We start from the raw sequence: 20,208 nt of genomic DNA, 5'->3' as shown, positions 1-20,208 counted from the left end.
TTATGTAACTCCACTTGAAGAAGTGCATTGTTCATGATTTATATGTATACATTTACCTATTACTTGTTTATTAAATTTTACTACCATAAATAAAAAAAAAATAATTATTTAGATAGTGTTGTAGACTTTACTTTATGAAAATTTCAATTAAGTATCAATAATATTACCTACAAGGGAAGTAGGAATTACTGTTGCCTTACAATTTCAAAATTGTAATATTAATTTTTTTTGTGACACGCTTGAAAATAATAGTATATTATGATACAAGTTTATAAGGAAGCCTTTAAAGCACGCGCGACAAGTTTAAGAGCACGACGCGTAGCGTAGCTTTAAATGCCCTTATAAACGTGTATCATACGCTATTTTTTATTATACCTGCACTAAAATCTGAAAATTATAACAAAAAAAGTTAATTGAAATACCTTTTCCGAAGTAATCTATATCGTTGATATAGAAATGGTCAATTGTTGTTGTTTCGTTGCTATCATAAATTGTGTATAAATGTCTATTTATCAATGTTCAAAATGTAGGTGAATTTGTTGTTACCTAAGCAACCCTTAAAGCTTTAGTGTTTTAAAGGGCCTTTTTCGCACGCATTTTAGTGTCAAAAACAGGGATTATGATTCAGGTATAATAAAAAATAGTATTATGTATATCATTCAGAGTAGAAGGTCTTTTTGTGATTCGCCCAGTTGTCGACCTCAACTGCGTTTCGGTCTTCAATCTCTGGGTTTGGCGCAAAAAGACTCACTTCTACTCTCCATGATATAATATACTATTAGTAGTAGTTTAGGAGTGATAGCCTTTATTATTTTTTACTGTGTAAATTGGGAGACAAAAATGTATTTTCGTAATTTTTTTTTTGTTCACTTTGTGCTCTACATAATATCTATAATAAAGGACCGTTCTTGTTTTATTGATTATTTTTAGCTGCACCAAATGTGATTGTGTGATAATTTCCGTTTTTTATTTGCAAAAATTAATTAATACCAATCATTAAGTTTTTTTTTTTTTTGAGAACAAAATAGGATAAATTACTAAACGCTTTATTGCTACTCTTAAACTTTTTCAAAATCAAAGCATCAAAGTAAGCATACTTGCCATTATCAAATTTGCATTTCATAAAGAGTTCATTTTATCTTCGCAGATCGTGTCTCGTTTTTCCTAAATTTTTAAGATGGATTCCGGTAGTGGTTTTATGGAAATCGTTACCCAGAATATCCTCAAAGACGCTAAGACGGCTTAATTGAGTTAATTATAAAAAAAAAAAAAAAATTGAACACAAAACCGTAATTTGAGAAAAATGAATTTTTATAATAAAATATTGATTTCCTGACAAATGGATCTCCTTCCTTTCGAAGTGGGAGTGACGCAGGTGCCACATATATTTATTGATGGTACAATTTTTCTTCGAAGGAACATAAATGTTCTTCTTTTTGTTCAGTTTCCAACAGCGCAGCACTATTGTTTGAACCTGTACTTTTGTCATACAATAACTTGTTAGCAGTTTCTAGTTTATTGGTGATAGATTCATCTACATTGCTTGATGCAATCGAGGAGGATTTCCATCCTCGTGTCTCTTAAGTTCTAAAGTATTTACCCCAGAATTAGCTAATAGAGTCGCAGATGTGCGCCAGAAACGATCCTCTGTATATAAATCACTTTCTAGTAAATTCAAAAACTTTGCAATTCTTGGTGCAATCTTGGCAAACCTGTGCTTGCCAACTGGCTGATTACATTTCATTAAACGATATCGTAAAAAGAAACGAGGGTTTTTGGTTATTCTTTTTCGAATGTCAAATTATATTCTGAACGTTTCCATCTCGTTATAGCTTCTTCAAGGTTGTCTACAATTATTCGGACTATTTTTGCGATACCATAGCCATTACTGCGTAAAAATTAAGTGAAAGAGAATATAAAAGTTGTTAGAGAGAGGTAATTTGGTACTGTAATCAACAAATAAAATAATATCATTTCGAACTTCTCTGAAGAATTTTATAATACCTTCTCAGTTAACAGTTTTGGTCTTTTTGGAATGACGTCCTTGACTTTTTATTTTCAAATAATACAATGGTTTTGGACATTTAGGGCTCGATTTCAAGTCAGGGCAAATGTGTAGGGCACATTAATTACCAATATGCGTCATCTTTCTCTCTTGCGCCGTTACCATGACAACAACAAGTGCGACCGTCGCAAGGCAACTTGAAATCGGCCTTCTAGAAATATCTAATGGTCGTTTGGCTGGTGATTTCAATTACTCCGTTCTAGCATGTGAGCCACCATCACATCTATACTTTTTTAACATCTTTTTGTCTTGAGTCTTGACCACCTCTCAGACGTTTGCTACGTAAATTCATTTCTTTTTGTTGACTTAGTAGGTAATAGATCTATACGGCAGCTTCTATACCCGTTTTCTTTCTTTTTTTAACTTATAATAATCGATTTTTGCAATAAATAACTTACATACGGGAAAATAAAAGAAAATATGCCGTAGCATGTCATTACTTCACTCTGGCGATATGCAAATATCTGCACCAAATGCAAATAACCAAACAATCAGGGTGCACAAGAGAGAGTAAACAATTGAAGTTGTCCCGCGATCTTTGCTTTAGAAACATTAAATTTTCCATTTGTCTTTTGAATGTGATTGTTTTTCCAATTGCAGACAGTCGTAGAGAAAATATTGTACTCGTGCACATTGTCGATTTTTCATCAATGTGATTGCATGTTAAACATCCCGTTCATGAATAAAAAGTACTACTTTATGCACTTGTTGCATAAATTACTCTTTCGCACGCTCGTATTTTTCACGTACTTACCAGCGTTGTTGCTAGATCATTCACATTTGCATTTACAAAATTACAAAAAGATCAATGCGCTTATAAAATACGACAGCACCAATGCTATTATTTAAACAAAAAACAAAAATCTAAGATGTAAAGCAACCAAGATGGTGGTAATTTATTTATGTAACCACAAAGTTTTTTTTGGCCAATGTTTATGACTTTTTTTTCTTTTTGTAGATATACAAATTCGAAAACACAATAATTGATGCTACATTGTTGTTAAGTGTTATATTGCACTTACCAAACTAGTAGCGTAATAAGTATATTACATTTTACAGTTTGCGGAACTTTATTTTACGCTTCAATGCGGGAACTGCATAAATTAAACTCTGTTTATTTTGCTACAAAAGTAAATAAAATACTACAAGGATTTCTCGTGGAATACTTGGCAATGCTTCATCATTACTGTCATCACCGTATTCACATTTCATTTCATTTCAGGAAAATAAAGGTAAAAGAACACGTTCCATGCATGGGATTACAACCTTCGCTGCGCTCGTGCGTGTAACCTTCCCAGGTGTAAAAATGTAGTGCTTTATCCACATGTAAATTTAATAACCATTATTGTATTGAATGGAAAACATTGGTAAGTGTATCATATTGCTATTTTTTACTCTTGTTAATTTCAGAAAACATTTTAAAATAAAATCTTCACTTCCGATAACAAATCTGACGATTTGCTTGTCACCTACAAATTTCATTTATATTTTATTACATTATTTACCTACATTATATGATTATTTTTGTTTCTGTAGTACACTTGGTATTATAATTTCCGTTCACCGTATTAAATTAATAGATGTGTATCGATCTTACCAAGGAAACGAAGCTATAATGTGACAGTCCCTGGTTCCCCAGTCTAGCGAATTATGAAATTCGTTTGGAATTAACTCGGATAGCGTTAATGATAAAACAATGTAAATTAACAATTCGGTAAACATGATAATTGGCTGAAGGTAGCAGTCGTTAATAATAACATGCGGAGTTCCAGATCAATCCAATTAAACCGTTTAAACCTAAAGCTATCCTCGAAGAAATTCAATAGAACTGGCGCAAATCCTCGCAACTCTTGTACACTAGATAAATAGTTGGTTCGGTAATGAAACCCGATTTGAAGTTCAATAGTCGTAGTTAAGTGAAAGCGTTACCGATTGTTCTCTTTAAGACGACCGAATCAACATTCCCGTTTAAGTTGCCCATTAAAACAACATTAAATATTAGCTTAATCCGAAAAAATTCTTCCAACCACCATTGTTTTATGTACAAAATAAAAATTTAACAAGGCAATTCGCTCCGGGTTTCACCGGACTCAAGGTAAGGGGTGGCGAATAATGCGTCAGGGCAATTACGCAATTAACGTTTTTTATTTATTCTTTAGGCGGTTCTCGCAAAATTAGGACGAGAAAGCAGTCCGTCCCCATAACGCAAGGCGGAACAGACACGAAGATATTTCCGTTCTAAATCTAAATGCGCACTTATAATATTCGCAATAGCAGACAAAAGCTCTTTTCCACTGGAGGCTAAGCTCGTTTAGTTCGGACGTCCGCCGCGCACCGCTGTGGCGCTATAAGCGTTGAGGCTGGGCTGTTCCAGTACCTCGTGGACCACCGACACGTTCATGTAGAAAGGACTCGTTTGTCCTGCGTGATTTACGAAAATTGTTCCTGTGATCGGCGCTTAATTGGGGGATGTGCGTCCGGGACCGGAGCTTCCGGAAAAATTAAACCCGTCGATTCGGCGGTGGCTGACAATTTTCCGGTGGTGGTAAATTCGCAAGGAATGTGATTCGGGAAAAGTGTGCGTTAAACTTTTCCAGTGCTCGATGGTGATGGGAGATATTCAAGTAAAGTGGTGCAATGTTCGCTTTGATTTTTTCGCGCTGGGGCGCTCTATTTTCACGAAAGGAGCGTTGTTTTGGGGAATCACTCGAAACTGGCGATCCTCGCGACGATTAGTATTTACTTTGCCAAATTAAAGATTTGGAGAGGGCGCGCAACTGCTACAAAAATAATTTCCCTCCACTAACGGACTCGACAACAATAAAAGCGACAAGGGTTGGAATGGTTTCAATTAATTTTTTTCCGCTTCGGTTTACTGTTGATTTTACCCGACTCGCTAATTATTATAGCTCCTCGATTACCACTAAAGACGGAATAATCGCCTCGAATCCTGCACTCCACGATCCTTTGAAAAACGTGATCGCTTCTGCCTAGGACAATTAAAGAGAGCTTAAGTCTTATCAAAGGACTTGTCGACAAATTCCAGCTTTGTTGTCGAAGAACTGCATATTCTCATTTTGCGGTAAATTCTCTACCTGATCCTGCTGTCTCCTCCAGGCAACTTTACAGACAGTTAAAGGAAACAACCCTAACGAACGGTCTTGCCTTTTTTTCTTTACGGGATGCGATCCAACAACATTTTTTTTATTAAATGGACGCCATATTGGATTTTTGCGCTTCCAAATTGCTCTCGCCGATTTCACCCAACCTGCGTTAAAATAATCCTTTCAGATTTGAAAGCTGCGTTTAATGGAAATTATTGCGCCGTGGAACTCCGACCTAAGAGGGAAATTCAAGTTTTCACTTTTTTTCCGGAAAACTTGTCAGAAAATATTTTTTCTCCTGTAAATTATTGTTTAAAATCTGTGCACACCATCGAGGCTGGATTTAATTATAATTACGGATATTTCCATTAAATAAAGATAATTCCTTTGATTTAAAAAAAATATTTTTCGCTATCACTTTTACCAGTAAGCGGCGGAAGAGGGTTTAGTCAAGACTAAAAAATTAATTATTTATATTACGAAGTTGTCACTATTAACGTAACAAAATTTTTTGAATTCCACTTGATAATTTCTACCAATGGAATTTTGTTTTGTCCTGAACCAGCATCTTAACTTTTTTTTCAAGTTAAGATCCTATTGATAAATGTCTTTAATTTCAGAAGGGTCTATCCACTTTTGTTTCTCCTCGGTTTATTTAACGGGTTTTACGAATATCTGTGAAAAGCTTGATCAAAGCGATGCATGAGAGCTTGATTGCGAAACTCCATTAAGTTTAATTTCGGCGTAGATTTAGAACAATGTAAATTGGGATTTACACCCGAAATCAAAATAAACGTAAATACTTGAGTAATGCACTTATTTAAAGAAATTTTTGCTCAATTTGAACGCTCCACTTTTCGCATTCTGGTATACGTGACGTAAACACAATATTTTTTAATTTTTAACAAAGCTTTGAAGTTAAAGCTTTACATCCGTGGTGCGGATAATAGAATTTTCAAGTTTTTAATATCACAACATCATATCATTTTAAATTAACACTGAATAAACTCCCATCATTGTTTGCGAGAAACTTTATTTTTTATTACCAATAAATTAGACTTGAATAAAGGAGGCACGGCATGGAGGCAGGATTTATTTAGCGCAGCAGATATTTCTATCAAGTAACTTTCTTTGAAAGTACTATTTGATATTACCATTTAACTGGCCATACGCCCTCGTTTTGCAGCACATACATACCGCAGTTATTATTATTATTATTTTATTTGTTTGTGTTGATAATTATAAGTTTTTTATTTTTACTATTTTTAAAATGAATTAAATGTTTTTTGGCTGCCTTTATGTTTAAATAAAAAAAATCCTTTGTAAAATGGAATAATTTTCTCTTCAAATGAAATTCTTCTTGCAAGTCACAGTTTTATTTTTATAAGTTACAAATAACAAAATACCAAAGTAAACATAAACTGCTGTTGTTGTTTAGCTGGTCTATTTCAAACATAATTAAAAATAAATTTTCGTGTTTCTTTTCTTGTTGTAAACGGACTTATGCCTTAAGGAAAGACAATTACATTTTTTTAAAGATATCTAAAAATGTGTCAACTCAACATCTTTTGTCCCGAATAAGTTTGATGTGCTGTATTAAGCTAAGCTGAGCCTAAGGTCAAAAATCCAATTAACTTAAAGATTAATTGTTCGTTTCATTTAATTTTTAATTTCGTTAACGTAAACAATAAGCTCATGTTAGGCAACTGTTTACATTTAACGTATCCGACGCAACAAGTTAGCAAATGAAAAACAATATTTATTTCATATAATTAATCTTTCCAATAATGAAAGTGGAAATGTCAACAGGTCATACAAAAAGTGTGTTGAACGAACACTTGTTACGATTAGTTTGTGTTAAACTGTTTTTTCTGACAGAATGTCCGTTACGTTATCAATTGGTCAACCACTAGATTGTTTTCAAGCTGCGTTTTTCCCCAATATTCAAGGTGAATTAATTTGACAATGTCTTTTTTAATACTGTATATTCCGTGGATCTTTGGTCAATAAGTCTGGGAAAACAAATAATGGCGAAGGCTCATGTGTAAATATTAGTATAAAAGTCGAAGTTGCTTAAGAGTTTCAGCTTTCATTTACAGACATTTGCAAACAACCGACTGAAAGCTGACGTATCAGACTACGGAGTAAATTTGACAAAAAAATTAAGTTAGAAATCGACAAGTAGTAGGAGTAGAATAGAAGCATCATGTTCACCTTCATCATCGAGAATACTGGTTTTACATTTATTTTGTAAGAGATTTTTTTCACTTTATGTTTTAAGGAATAATCAACGAAATAGGTTTATAATGACATTTTTCAAAGCTCTGAATCTAACTTCTAACTTTTCATATATTTTTGGTTGTTTTAATGATGAGTGATGACTTTGCGACCCTGTTATGATGGTAGTTACCCACGATTAGCTAATAGCCGAGTTGTGTTACAACAAGTTTATAATCTATGGGATTTCACGATTGGTCACATCCGTGTAGTAACAATCATTACTAACGGCTGTCGCTAATGAATAGCCTTATTTACAGTCAGAGCTTGTATTATACTATAACTATAATATACTTAGGCTATATTATACAGGGGGTATCTGAAATACGTGGGTTAATTTTAACCAGTGAAAGAACTCGCCAATTTATGAAACTTTTCTCTATAACAATTTGCAAAATTCGCAAAAGTTTCCCAAGATTTTTTGTCCACCAATTTTTACCAAACGAGTCGTTTTGTGTGACTAGTCTCTATTTTTTTGTAACCATGAGAATTTTTATTCTACTTATATAATTTTTTCTACAACAATGTAACTTTTTTGGCAAGGCTCCGTTTCAATCACAACATAAAATTTTCGCCCTTATTCATAGGCGGGTATACATTTTGATTTGTAATACTTTTTCGTAAAAATGTTATAGAGAAAAGTTTTATAAACTGACGAGTTAACTAGTTAAAATTAACACACTTATTTCAGATACACCCTATATATTATATTATAAACTTATGCAGTGTGTCCCCGGATAGGTGAAACGACTCTTGTAAAAGATACAAAAATTTTGATTTAAATTTTCATTTTCTGGGGTTTAGCCCTGCTTGGTTAAAGTCTAATTTTTAACAGGATTTTAGTTTAAAAAAATCAAGTATGCCTTGGAAATTTTCAAAAAAAACAATTTTCCTGTAGTGTAAAGTACTTTTTCTGTGAAAAATACGACAAAAAATTATTAAGGAAAGTTGTTTAGAATCAAAATCTAGGCTCATATACCAAATTTCGAAATCATCGGCCAATTATGATTTTTCGTCTTTTTAATGTTTATTTCACAAATCAAAGAATTTTATTTTTAACAGTTCTCTTATTATGAGTAAAACTACAAGTTACTGGCTTAACACTAATAAGTTATATGTAATTAAATAAAAGTAAATTAAAACTTTAGATTAAATGGAAGAAAATGAGAAATCATGATTGGCCGATGATTTTGAAATTTTGTCTAAAGGCTTGGATGTTGATTCTAAACAACTTTCCTTAATAACTTTTTGTCGTATTTACCACATAAAAGGCACTTTACTCTACAGAAAAATAGGTTTTTTGAAAATTTCCAAGGAATACTTGACTTTTCAAAACCAAAATCCTGTTAAAAATTAGTCTTTAACCAAGCAGGGCTAAATCCCAAAAAATGAAAATATAAATCGAAAATTTTTTGTCGTTTACAAGTGTCGTTTCACCTATCCGGGGACACACTGTATATACATTTACTTATATGTAAGTATACTGAATTAATTAGTTAATAGATTTTTTTAAATTAATTCAAGAACGAACTGACAATGGTGTAATTCAGCATGTTCTTTATAAAAATGTACTAATTAAATAATTAATAATGAAAAATGATAATAACCAATAATAATGAATTACTACATAAGTTATTGGGAAATATACAAAGTGTCTATAAAAGAACATACATCAAGAGGCCTGGAATTGTGCGGCTCGTGGGCCTTTAAAATGACCCACTCGTGCCAAAAAAACCCAATTTACACACGAACTCATTAAATAAACCTTGGTAACGACATGTGTGCTTCCACAGGTGAGAAAGTTTAATTTAAGTTTGAAGGGTATTTTCTCTAGAAAATGAAAAGAAAGTAGCTTAAAAATTCTATATGTGCCTTTGGAGTAAAGTATCGCGTCCTTCCTTGGCTGATAACAGTAAAAAAAATTAATCGGTAGTCGAAAATTAACTTTCCAAAAATAATAATTTACATAATGTATCTAACCTTGATAATGATAAGATAACAAATTAAGACAACGTTTGGAGCAAAATTGTACGAGATTTATAAAACGTGTCAGTTGTTATTTTATTAGTAATGAAATAAAAAATAAAATCAATTCTACAAATTCAATTTTTTAATTTTCAGTAAAGATTTTCAGCCAATACCGTCACTTGAAGATAAAAACAAATTAAAAAATAAAACGTGTAACAGTTCTGACTGACAATCTACAATTTTAAATTATTGAAATCTCGAAGGCACCATCATATGATTTATAGAAATCTAACTGTCACATCTAGTAGAACAAAGTTCTCAATGTAAAATTATATTTTTAGAATCTGCGTCTCTAATAGGTCTATTATTGTATTCAATTTGGAGTCGTTTATGGCTATCTCTTAAAGCACTCGTGATTTAATAGATCTCTAAGAAAATTTTTATCAATATTTCAGTGTATTGTCATTTACACCAAAAAACTTCCAATGTTAATGTTCAAACTCTACTTTTTAACATATGTTGCAGATGTATATAGTTGCATCCGTTACGTTGAATTACCAATTAATACAAAATTCCCTAGAATTTGAAAATTTAATTTTTTTATTTAAAAATTAAAACAAGGATGCAAATTCTAAAAAATAACATAAAAAACTCGTTTTATAAGGGCATTGGCGCACTCGTCCTATACAAAACTCCCCTACGGGTCGTTTTCTACACTTGGGACTCGTGCGCCAAATCAACCCTTATAAAACTCGTTCTTTAATATACTGTTATAGTATTTTAATGATCGACTTGATGTACAACTTACACGAATGTAGTTTACTCAACATTCAACATTCATTTTAAAATCACTTCGCAGATTATTAAAATACGACTTAACAGTTTCTAAATATTTAATAAAATAAGTAGCTTGGGTAAAAATTATATGAATCCTTTGTTCAGTATTATTGAATCTTTACACTCACTTAAATGTAAACCAAAGGATTGACTTAAATTCTGAAAAATTCTTGTAAAAGACAATTTGCCGACGACACGACCCAGACAAGCGCATTTGTATTACGTTCTTGTACGCTGCCATATAACATTTTGTGGTTATTTTTCTGGAATAATCAGCTCATCCGTTACTGGGGCAAGTCGGAATGTTTAGTGCCGCAATATGAAGCATCCATAATGAAGGCCACTTCTCCCTATCTTTACTGCTTTACAAGATAGGATCCGACAACTTTTTTATTAAACGACAGTCATATTGGATTTTTACGCCTCCGAATGGCTCTTTTATCCGCCAATAACTTTTCCAAAAAAACAAATGAACGTTCGACATAATCTGTTCAGGTCGTGGCGTGGGAGGGCTTTTAAAAGCCGTCGCCCGGATTCGAATAAAAATTGTTTTTAGTCGAATTCGACACGACAAATAAACCGAGAGTCCAGCCTGGAATGTTTTATACGAGACGCCTATCAATTTTCGTGAAAGGGAAGGATTGCCCGTTCGAAAATGAAAATACTTGACTTGTTTGCGCACTGATTTCTGCATAATTCGCAAGAACTGCATCGAGATGGTCCTGTGTCGAAGGTGGTCGCCCTATAGAGGAACGAAATGGAACAAAACGCTTTTAAAATAATACTTCAAAATGCTCTGTAATAATAATAAAGTCCGCTCCAAAAACTGAAAGTTATAACCACCAAATGCGAAATAACAACGGAATTCATTAATGTGTACAAATATTATTTTATGTAAAGAATGAAGCTCGTGTTAATAATTTTAATTACATATTACACAAGCTTTTACAATCGAAACGAAGGAGAGTTTGAAACAGCAAATTCCACATAAAATATTAAATGTCACTTACACCAAAACAGTTTTTACGGAGTCACTAATAATTTTATTAACTAAATTTACTTCAATAACATCCCAATCATTGTTTTTTATCTTTCGTAATTATAGTTAACGAAAAAATCGAAATATTTGTTCAAATTCTCCCGGCGCATTCACCATTTTTGTAGTTGTTGCTTAACATTAATTTTTCGCTTAAACGGAAGAGCTATTTCTGTCAAATTTACCTAAGTACGATGTTCTAAGAACTTCTATAAAGGAATCAAATACAAAACATTTAATTAAAACTTTCTCGGCGCATCCACCCTTTAGTTTTTAAATAGGGAATTTGTGAAAAGAACCTTAAAGTTCGACTTATACCGTTGTTACTTTTTTGTTACTGTAAAACCAATGCTGATTTCAGATAATTATTTAAAAATTGGGACTAATATTTAGCCAGAAATACCTAACCAGGAAAAAGTATTTGTCAAAAATTAACGCAATTTGAGAAGTGCACTTATCTTTTTAGATTTTACATTAAGTAAGCGAGAACGTGTTATAATTCAGATGTTGAAGATAACAATTATTTCGTTGACGTTAAGCAGAGTTAATAGCAAGAATTAAGCATTTATTCGAAAAGATAAAAAAATTAAAAATTCCGAGGAACATTCCAAAAAAATTAATGCAATAGAAATTTCTTTTTTTGTTCGACACTGTCAGAATTTGAGAATTTTCTCCTATGTGAACGGATTTTGATAAATGTCACCACTTGTCAAAACGAAACGTCAAGCTAATTTTATAGATTTTAAGCGATTTGGAGCCTTTAAGGGAGTCGTCGAACAAAAAAACGTTGTATTCAACTCGTTCGTGTGTCAATTTGGCTTTTTTGGCACTCGTGGGCCTTTAAAACGCTCGATTCACTCGCGTTTTAAACTGGCCCACTCGTGCCAAAAGCCCCAATTTACACAAGAACTCGTCAAATAAACTACTATTCTTCACATTTTGCTCATTTTAATAATAAGCTTTATGAATAGACGTAGATTAGACAACGTCAATCTAATGGATAGTATGGATAAGTATTATCAATAAATTCTATAAATATATATAAATATAAATTATAAAACAAAAATGACAAAATGCTTCTTTAACATTTTGATTGGATTATAATGTATGGTAATACATACATACAATGAAATTTGGAAATCATTATTTTATTTTACATTTACTTAATTCCTTCCATTCCCCTCACTCGTCATCAGAGTAAAGCAGTATTAAGCATCATTGATATAATTAAATTAACATTACTGTTATTTTCATTTTTTTCCACCTGAGATTTTAAAAAATATCTTTAATTCCTTGTTAAACATTTAATACGTTATTTGTTCCTCATTTATCGAAAAATTTCTCATGAATCCTGATGCCTTTAGTACACTGCAGAAAACCAAACAATATCTGTAAAAACACAAAACATTATGTAAACCAGGTTATTGTTCCCATTAAAACTAGTTTGAAAATATGTCGCAGAATTTGTTTAACGCTCTACAGGTGGGAACTGGTCCAAATTTGGTTTGATGTTTACATAAATAATTTTGTTTATTATTCTGAATTAATGAACGACCAAATCCACTTGCGCACAATTAATAATAACATTATCGGCACCGTACTCGAACATGTAGGGAAATTTTTTGGACACGTTAATAGTGTGAGAAGACATTTTTCGCTCATGTGTGCATTATTTGAAGCACGAGCGACGAAAGAGCGAGTGTTTCATTTGCGCAAATGTGCCGAATACATCTTCGCGCATCAAGTTTGTACAATAATTTTTGAAACGAACATTATCTCTGATTTGTCGTGTACCCTTCGTGAATAGATGGCGCTTGTCCACGCGCTTGCCAAAATGTCAATGGAATTAATAACGATTTATTTTCACTCTTTCGAAATGTTCAACATTCAAATTGGAGAAATGACGTTTTGTAAACCAGATTTTATTGTTATCAAGTCATATTATGTATTTTCAGAATGTTCAAAAAGGCGAATGATTTTTAAGCACTAGTGTGTAAAATCTACCTCTAGTGGAGCGGGAGCTCGAATAAAAGACGCTTAGTTTTGGAGTAACCCAATCTTGGCGTAGAACTAAATGAGTGATACCTCAAAATGTTCGTCTTGAAGTGCTTAATATATATCCAAAGTTACGACATCGGCCATTGGTCCTGACAAAAGTTATTGGTAGTAAACGAAAAAAAATATATTTTTTTTCTAAAAAGTTTAATTAATTACCTACCTCGCTCTCGCTACAGTTATTGAGATGTTTTTAACACTATTATTTAGTATAGAATGTCTACTTTCCAACGATATACAAAAATGTATGTTAATTCAATTCTAACCGACTCTAATTAATTATAATAAAGACAGGGAGTATGTCGCATAAAATCGATTCAGTTAAAGTGCACTATTTTTGTTTAATAACTTTTTTATAAGATCGAAATATGCAAATCGGTATACGTGACAAGAAGCAGAATTTTATAAGGAATATTTCATTCGCTTATGTTATCTACTTATTTTGATAAATAAAGACAGGGGAGCGAAAAAACGGAAGCAACTACACTGGACTCCGCATGTATACCCCTCACCGCACTACCCGCGTTGAAGCCCACATTGTTTAGGAATTACTTGTAGGGCGTGGGTTCAATTGTGCTTGGGAATGAATCCACGAGTGCGTCAGCACGAGTGAGATTCGCAAAAACAATTGAATGAGTGAAACCAGTTTGAAAAATAGTCTACATAATTTGGACTACGAGTTTTATTCGGAAGACTAGTCCATGAACCAATTTGGCAGCAAATCGGAAGAAGAAATTAACGCAGAAATCGAAGAAAATGTTTCCAACAACACAAAAAAGACACGTGAGTCCATTTGGAAGCAATTCTCAAGGCTGCATTCATTTGTTAAAAATTATCGCTGCGATCACTAGTGGTATTACCGATACAATTTCCACGAGTGGGAATATTCGGTCCAATTTTTTGAAACCATTGTAACAAATGTGTAAAATTGTGTTTTTATTGGTCCATTTTTAACAAATGACAGGTGAATGGAATAGTCAGAAAAATGTAACTTATCTGAGTTTGGAAAATGTTCTGTTGATGATTCTTTACAACTGGTGAGAAAATTCATAAATAAATTATATGATTGCGAAAACAAAAGATTCAATTGACAAAAGTAGAATAAAATTAACTATGAATACCAAAAAGCCAGCTAGTGAATTGCATTTTATCAACATATTTTAAGGTATTATCAGTAGTAATATAACGAGTGACATGGACATTGCCGATTATATTTCGACTGAATTTTACGAGTTGCTATATTTGGAAATACAACTCGTGCTACGCTTCGCTTCGCACTCGTTATATTTCCAAAATCATAGCAACTCGTAAAATTCAGTCGAAATATAATCCGCACATGTCCATGTCAAGAGTTGTATTTTACATGAGAATTTAACAAACCAGAACCACAGACATTTACGAAACGGTATTTATCAACATTAACATATATAGGTATTTATAACATTACGTATTAGCAGTACCATCTATTTGCTTCCATTTTTGCAATTTTTATAATGACAAATTTAAACTGTCAAAAGCGAATTTGTTGATTCGGTGACAATTGAAGAGTTAGATGCAGAATAATCGCCTATTTATTTTGTACCTACAGAATAACCAAAAAAGCTCGCTCGTAATTGGCTGTTATTCAGTCCAGTTCTTAACGTTCATTGGTTCTTGACACGTTCGTTGAATTCTCTATTAGATTTTCTAAAGTATTCTTACAATTTAAATTTTTTTATGTAGATCTTATTATCAGTGTTACCTATGGATCAACAGTCACGTTTTTATGGTCGACAAATTAGATGTTTTTCAATATGGATGGGACATTAAAAACGGAATACTTTCACCGATTACTGCGACTCAAGCACCATTTCCCTATGATTTGAGAGAACTCCTAGATTTGCTCTGCACTGAAAAAAAAATGCGATTCTTCAAAATGTCTGTGTGTCAAAGAAGGGATTAAATGTATGTTGCACAAACTAAACAAAAAAAAACTATAGGTATATTACAAGTTTCATCAAATGCTAAAATTGAAAAATAAAATGTCTTTTCAAAAGAATAATAAAAGAATCCACGCCCTACAAGTAATTCCTAAACAATGTGGGCTTCAACGCGGGTAGTGCGGTGAGGGGTATACATGCGGAGTTCAGTGTAGTTGCTTCCGTTTTTTCGCTCCCCTGTCTTTATTTATCAAAATAAGTAGATAACATAAGCGAATGAAATATTCCTTATAAAATTCTGCTTCTTGTCACGTGTACCGATTTGCAGATTTCGATCTTATAAAAAAGTTATTAAACAAAAATAGTGCACTTTAACTGAATCGATTTTATGCGACATACTCCCTGTCTTTATTATAATTAATTAGAGTCGGTTAGAATTGAATTAACATACATTTTTGTATATCGTTGGAAAGTAGACATTCTATACTAAATAATAGTGTTAAAAACATCTCAATAACTGTAGCGAGAGCGAGGTAGGTAATTAATTAAACTTTTTAGAAAAAAAAAATATTTTTTTTCGTTTACTACCAATAACTTTTGTCAGGACCAATGGCCGATGTCGTAACTTTGGATATATATTAAGCACTTCAAGACGAACATTTTGAGGTATCACTCATTTAGTTCTACGCGAAGATTGGGTTGGTGAACGATTTTAGTGGTTATCCGCTCGTCTACTCCGCGGTTAACTGTTGCGGTCGCGAAATGTCATTTTGAAGGTAGTTAGTTCAAATAGTTATTTTTGTATTAAGTGCGCAAAGTGATTGTTTTTTGTTGGGGCATGAGAATGAGTTTTTGGTCGAGACCGTCAGGTCGAGACTTCAAACTCATTCGAATGCGCCAACAAAACAATCATCTTGCGCACGAAATACAAACACTATTTTTTCTACAACAGCATTTTAAAATTTTTGAATTTTTTAATTTTTGTAAAATTTTCCTTGGATGCTAAAATATTCGTCAAAAAGTTTCCTTGGGTGCTAAAATATAACTATTTTAGCATCCAAGGAAACTTTTTGACAAATATTTTTTCACTATCAAAAATGACATACTTTGCGACTTGATAACGATGCATAAATGTCACGTTTTTTTGACAGTTGTAGAAAAAAATCATATTGTCCCAATTTGATCCAAATCTGAAATGAAAAAATACTTAATTATTTATTATGTGTACTTTCAGTTGTTAGTAATTTATTACCAACATACAAAAAAAAAAATTGTTTGTACACAGTCTAGGACTGGTTTACAAATCTATGAGGGGCATGATGACCAACTTAATAGACCGGGACCAATGGCTTAACGTGACTTCCGAATCACGAGATAGAATATAGCCTTTTTTTTTCGCCCTGGGTCGGAATCGAACCCACGACCCTCGCGGCCCTGAGCCGAAACGGACTCCCTTAGGCTATATTCTGCCTGTTATTGATTTTTCTCCTCGTAGACCAAGAATTATTTTGGAAAATTTTTCCGAGTATGCGAATGCTCTTGTTGTTGTGGAAGTAAGCACGAGTCGCAGACGAGACTGAACAGCAACAAGAGTTTGTGTGAAAAGCGAAGAAAACTTTACCAGAATTAATTTGCATGCAAGTGGGACATTCTCCAAGAAAGTCACACGCCAATTCTAAACAATTACTTAAGAAGATGTACTTATTTATTTTAACGTCAAACTTGCAATATTTCACCTCTCATTGTGACAGTGATTAAAGAAATGATTTGCCCAACGACATGTTTTTAAAAATTCTCACTTATGATTATGACTTTTCTGAAATAATCCAAAATTTACCAACATTTTTATTGTTGTTATGGCGATTGTACAAGCAAGCTTTCTAATGCATGAATTATTTTCTAAAATTTTCCGAATGCACAATTGCTTTTATTGTTATAAACGAGTCGCAGACGAGTTCACTGCACGAGTGAGAAGGGAGCAAAAATATCCCGGAACAAAGGAAAATCGCACGTCCACGCCAACTAATTGCTTGGACTTTACTTATTTCATTTCCTGATACAAGCAATAAAAAAATCATTTATTAATTTCTTCAAATCAAAAAATTCTGAAAATTTTAATTTTTGCTATACCAACCGCACCATATGTAAGTTTTCTATTGGTCGTTTATCGCAGGCGTGCGATTTTTGAACAAATAATTGCTATGTTAACATTTCTCTTTCGTTTTGTAGCTTTTTGCTGTTTTATAACTGCAACCTGTTATATTCTCTAGAATTGTCTGCACATTTTCATTTCTTCTTTTCTCACTGTTCGTTTTTCAGTATCCAGTATTGCTTTACTCAGGTGGTCAGGTCAGACTGAAAGAAAGGATATTTCTCTAAATATGGAGGTGGCGTTTCACCTAGTTCTTTCATCATATTGAAGAATTCATTTCCACGCAAGAATCGTTTTTCAAAATCGAGAAGATTCTCCTTTCTTACCGCGCTAAAAAACGATGCTAATATTGTAGAATATAGTTAAATTACAACACATCATCGATCACGATCCAGTAATCTTCAACATTGATCGATCAACTGTAAAAATTCTTATTTGTTGCATTTTGATTTTATTTTAGAAATCTTTGTGTCGAGAGTAAACTGTTTTACTTTTTTTGGACACAAAAATCTACTATAGCACATCTGTCACTTTACCGCACAATCTTTTCCTTCTTGCAAAACAGTCTTGGCTAATCCTTTTAATTTCTCATTGTTAGTAATCGTAGCATATTACAAAAAGTAAAGTTTGTACGTAAATACCTATGTATCTAACGCTTGTCCCCTTATATCGAAAGAATTACTGAATAGGTTTTTGCAGGATATTCGGCAATAGTTACGGTGGTTGTTAAGCTCAAGTTTTAATATACAAGCGATTCAGCAATTTGTCTCATTGGCATAAAACCCATATTCGTAGTCGTGGTTTCTAGAATAGACACCCCAAGTAGGTTACTCTTTTCACGTAGAAAAATTTCTATTGCTCAATTTTTATTAAAGAGCACATTACATTTCCGTCAATACACCCCCAAAACAAATAAACGAGCTTTTCGCCGCGCTCAATTTAAAAATATTGACATACGCAATAAATCACTGTTTTTTCCTTTCCGATTTGATATTCCCGGTTCACAAAAATGCCATTAATTTTGTGCGGACGCAACAACAATCTTACTTTTGTGCCAATAACTAAAAATAATCGTATCGCCGAACTAATCCATTCCAGTCACGTGACGAGCTTTTAAAAGCTACGTCGGAATGATTTTCACAATTCGGCGGGAATTTTTTCTTCAGTTTCTGGCCGCCTTCGACACAACCCTGCAAATAAACCAATCATCCGTCAACAAATATTTTATTCATGAATTTTTTCGCCGGAAAAATTATCAATTTTTACGGAAGTTGTGTTCTTCGCCGCTGCCGGGATGAAATAAAAGTATCGCGAGTGCGATGCCGACGGGAAAATGTACATTTTTCACAGCATTTTAAATATTTCAAAATGGAAAGGACTGCTTTGTGGTCGTGCTCGCTTTTAATTCTTTCGGCTGCATAATCTCGTAAAGTGTTGGGTTCGACATCTTTAAAGGGGTTAATTCTGCGGTGCACCCGATTCAGAACCGATGGCGAGCAATCCACTAAATTACTCTCATTGACATGTACTTCCAGCTATGACAGATTAAAATAATTTACCATGTCTGCCATTCGAGAGATACTTTCACATCCCACGTTTTCAATCAGCTTTATAAACATCGAACGACTGACAAATATTGGCAATTCTTTAATGTTCGACCCTGCAGTCTCCATTTTTACGAGGGTAAATTTATTTGGCCGTTATATTAGATATTGCATCTAAATTACCAACATTTGTGCATTGGCATTGATTTAACTTCTCAACAAGGCAAACGGCGACTTTTTTCGGCGGCTTTATCACGAGATTTCGTGATTTAATCGCCACTCTAATTGTATCAAGAAATTGGCGTGGCCACTTCAACCCCCAAAAGGTTAATTAAAACATAATTACGACTCGAATTTAAATTTCAGCGACAAGTTTTTAATGACACGAAAGTTAATTTTCTTTTTTTTCCAAATAAAGAAAGGCAAATTTCGACTGCCAATTACGATTATCGATTCACTAACCCCACAATGGTGTAGATTTTATCATAAATTTCCGCTTTAATATGTACAAAGGCAGTTTCTTAGTCCATAAATTTTAATTCGCAGATGGATTACGGAATAAATAATTTCATTCCGCGACGGCTATAACTTCTCTATCCGCAAAATTGCTGAAGACGCATAAATCTGAACACTCTTTATTGATAGCATAAAAAATGGGGGACTGAGTGTGTCCATAAAGATAGGGGCGAGAGCTCGCCATCCGGCCAAAGATAAACAGAGCTTTGTTTTCACATCACATGTTAGCTGGTATTAAAGAAGAATGTTTTTTTCTTAATTAAACATTTAGTTTGTAGCTAAACTTGCGTCCCTCTAACTCGGTTTTATTAGAAACGCTTATTAAGCTAAACGGAATTATAAATTATTGTCTGGATTAGTCATTCTCTTTGTGTTTGCGCTCTTTGGGACGACCTTACAACGGAGCTTATTTAAAGGAGGAGAGATAAAGTCGCACAGAAAAAAGACAGAAAGAAGTATTATGAGAAATAATAGGACAATCTAAATGTTGCAGGTGTGGGGCTTAAATGTAAAACTTTCAGTTTCAAGCACAATTATTCTGTGGTATTGGGCGTGCTTTACGTTTAAATTTCCATAAAATCTCTACGGGTTTCAAATCAGGCGAATGGGCTGGTTGATTTTTATTTTCTCAGATCATTGAATTTACTCTTATTGCTATTAAAACTATTAAACAATATTTTAAGTTTGCAAAAGCTGAAAATTAGATCAAACAATTTGTTTTAAGTAGGTAATATA

General features: G+C 33.1%; 1 protein-coding gene across 1 annotated transcript in view; it reads left to right on the top strand.

Annotated features, from left to right (window-relative positions):
• Positions 1 to 4,436: 4,436 nt before the first annotated feature.
• Positions 4,437 to 20,208, top strand: part of LOC138124110 (limbic system-associated membrane protein-like) — a 234,664-nt gene continuing 218,892 nt past the window's right edge. The window contains exon 1 of the mRNA XM_069039059.1: positions 4,437 to 4,689. The gene's annotated coding sequence lies outside the window, so the exon portion shown is untranslated. The remainder of the gene's footprint in view (positions 4,690 to 20,208) is intronic.

This window comes from Tenebrio molitor, chromosome 2 (assembly GCF_963966145.1).
Source record: "Tenebrio molitor chromosome 2, icTenMoli1.1, whole genome shotgun sequence".
NCBI lineage: Eukaryota > Metazoa > Arthropoda > Insecta > Coleoptera > Tenebrionidae > Tenebrio > Tenebrio molitor.
This window is presented reverse-complemented; position numbering and strand designations above follow the sequence as displayed.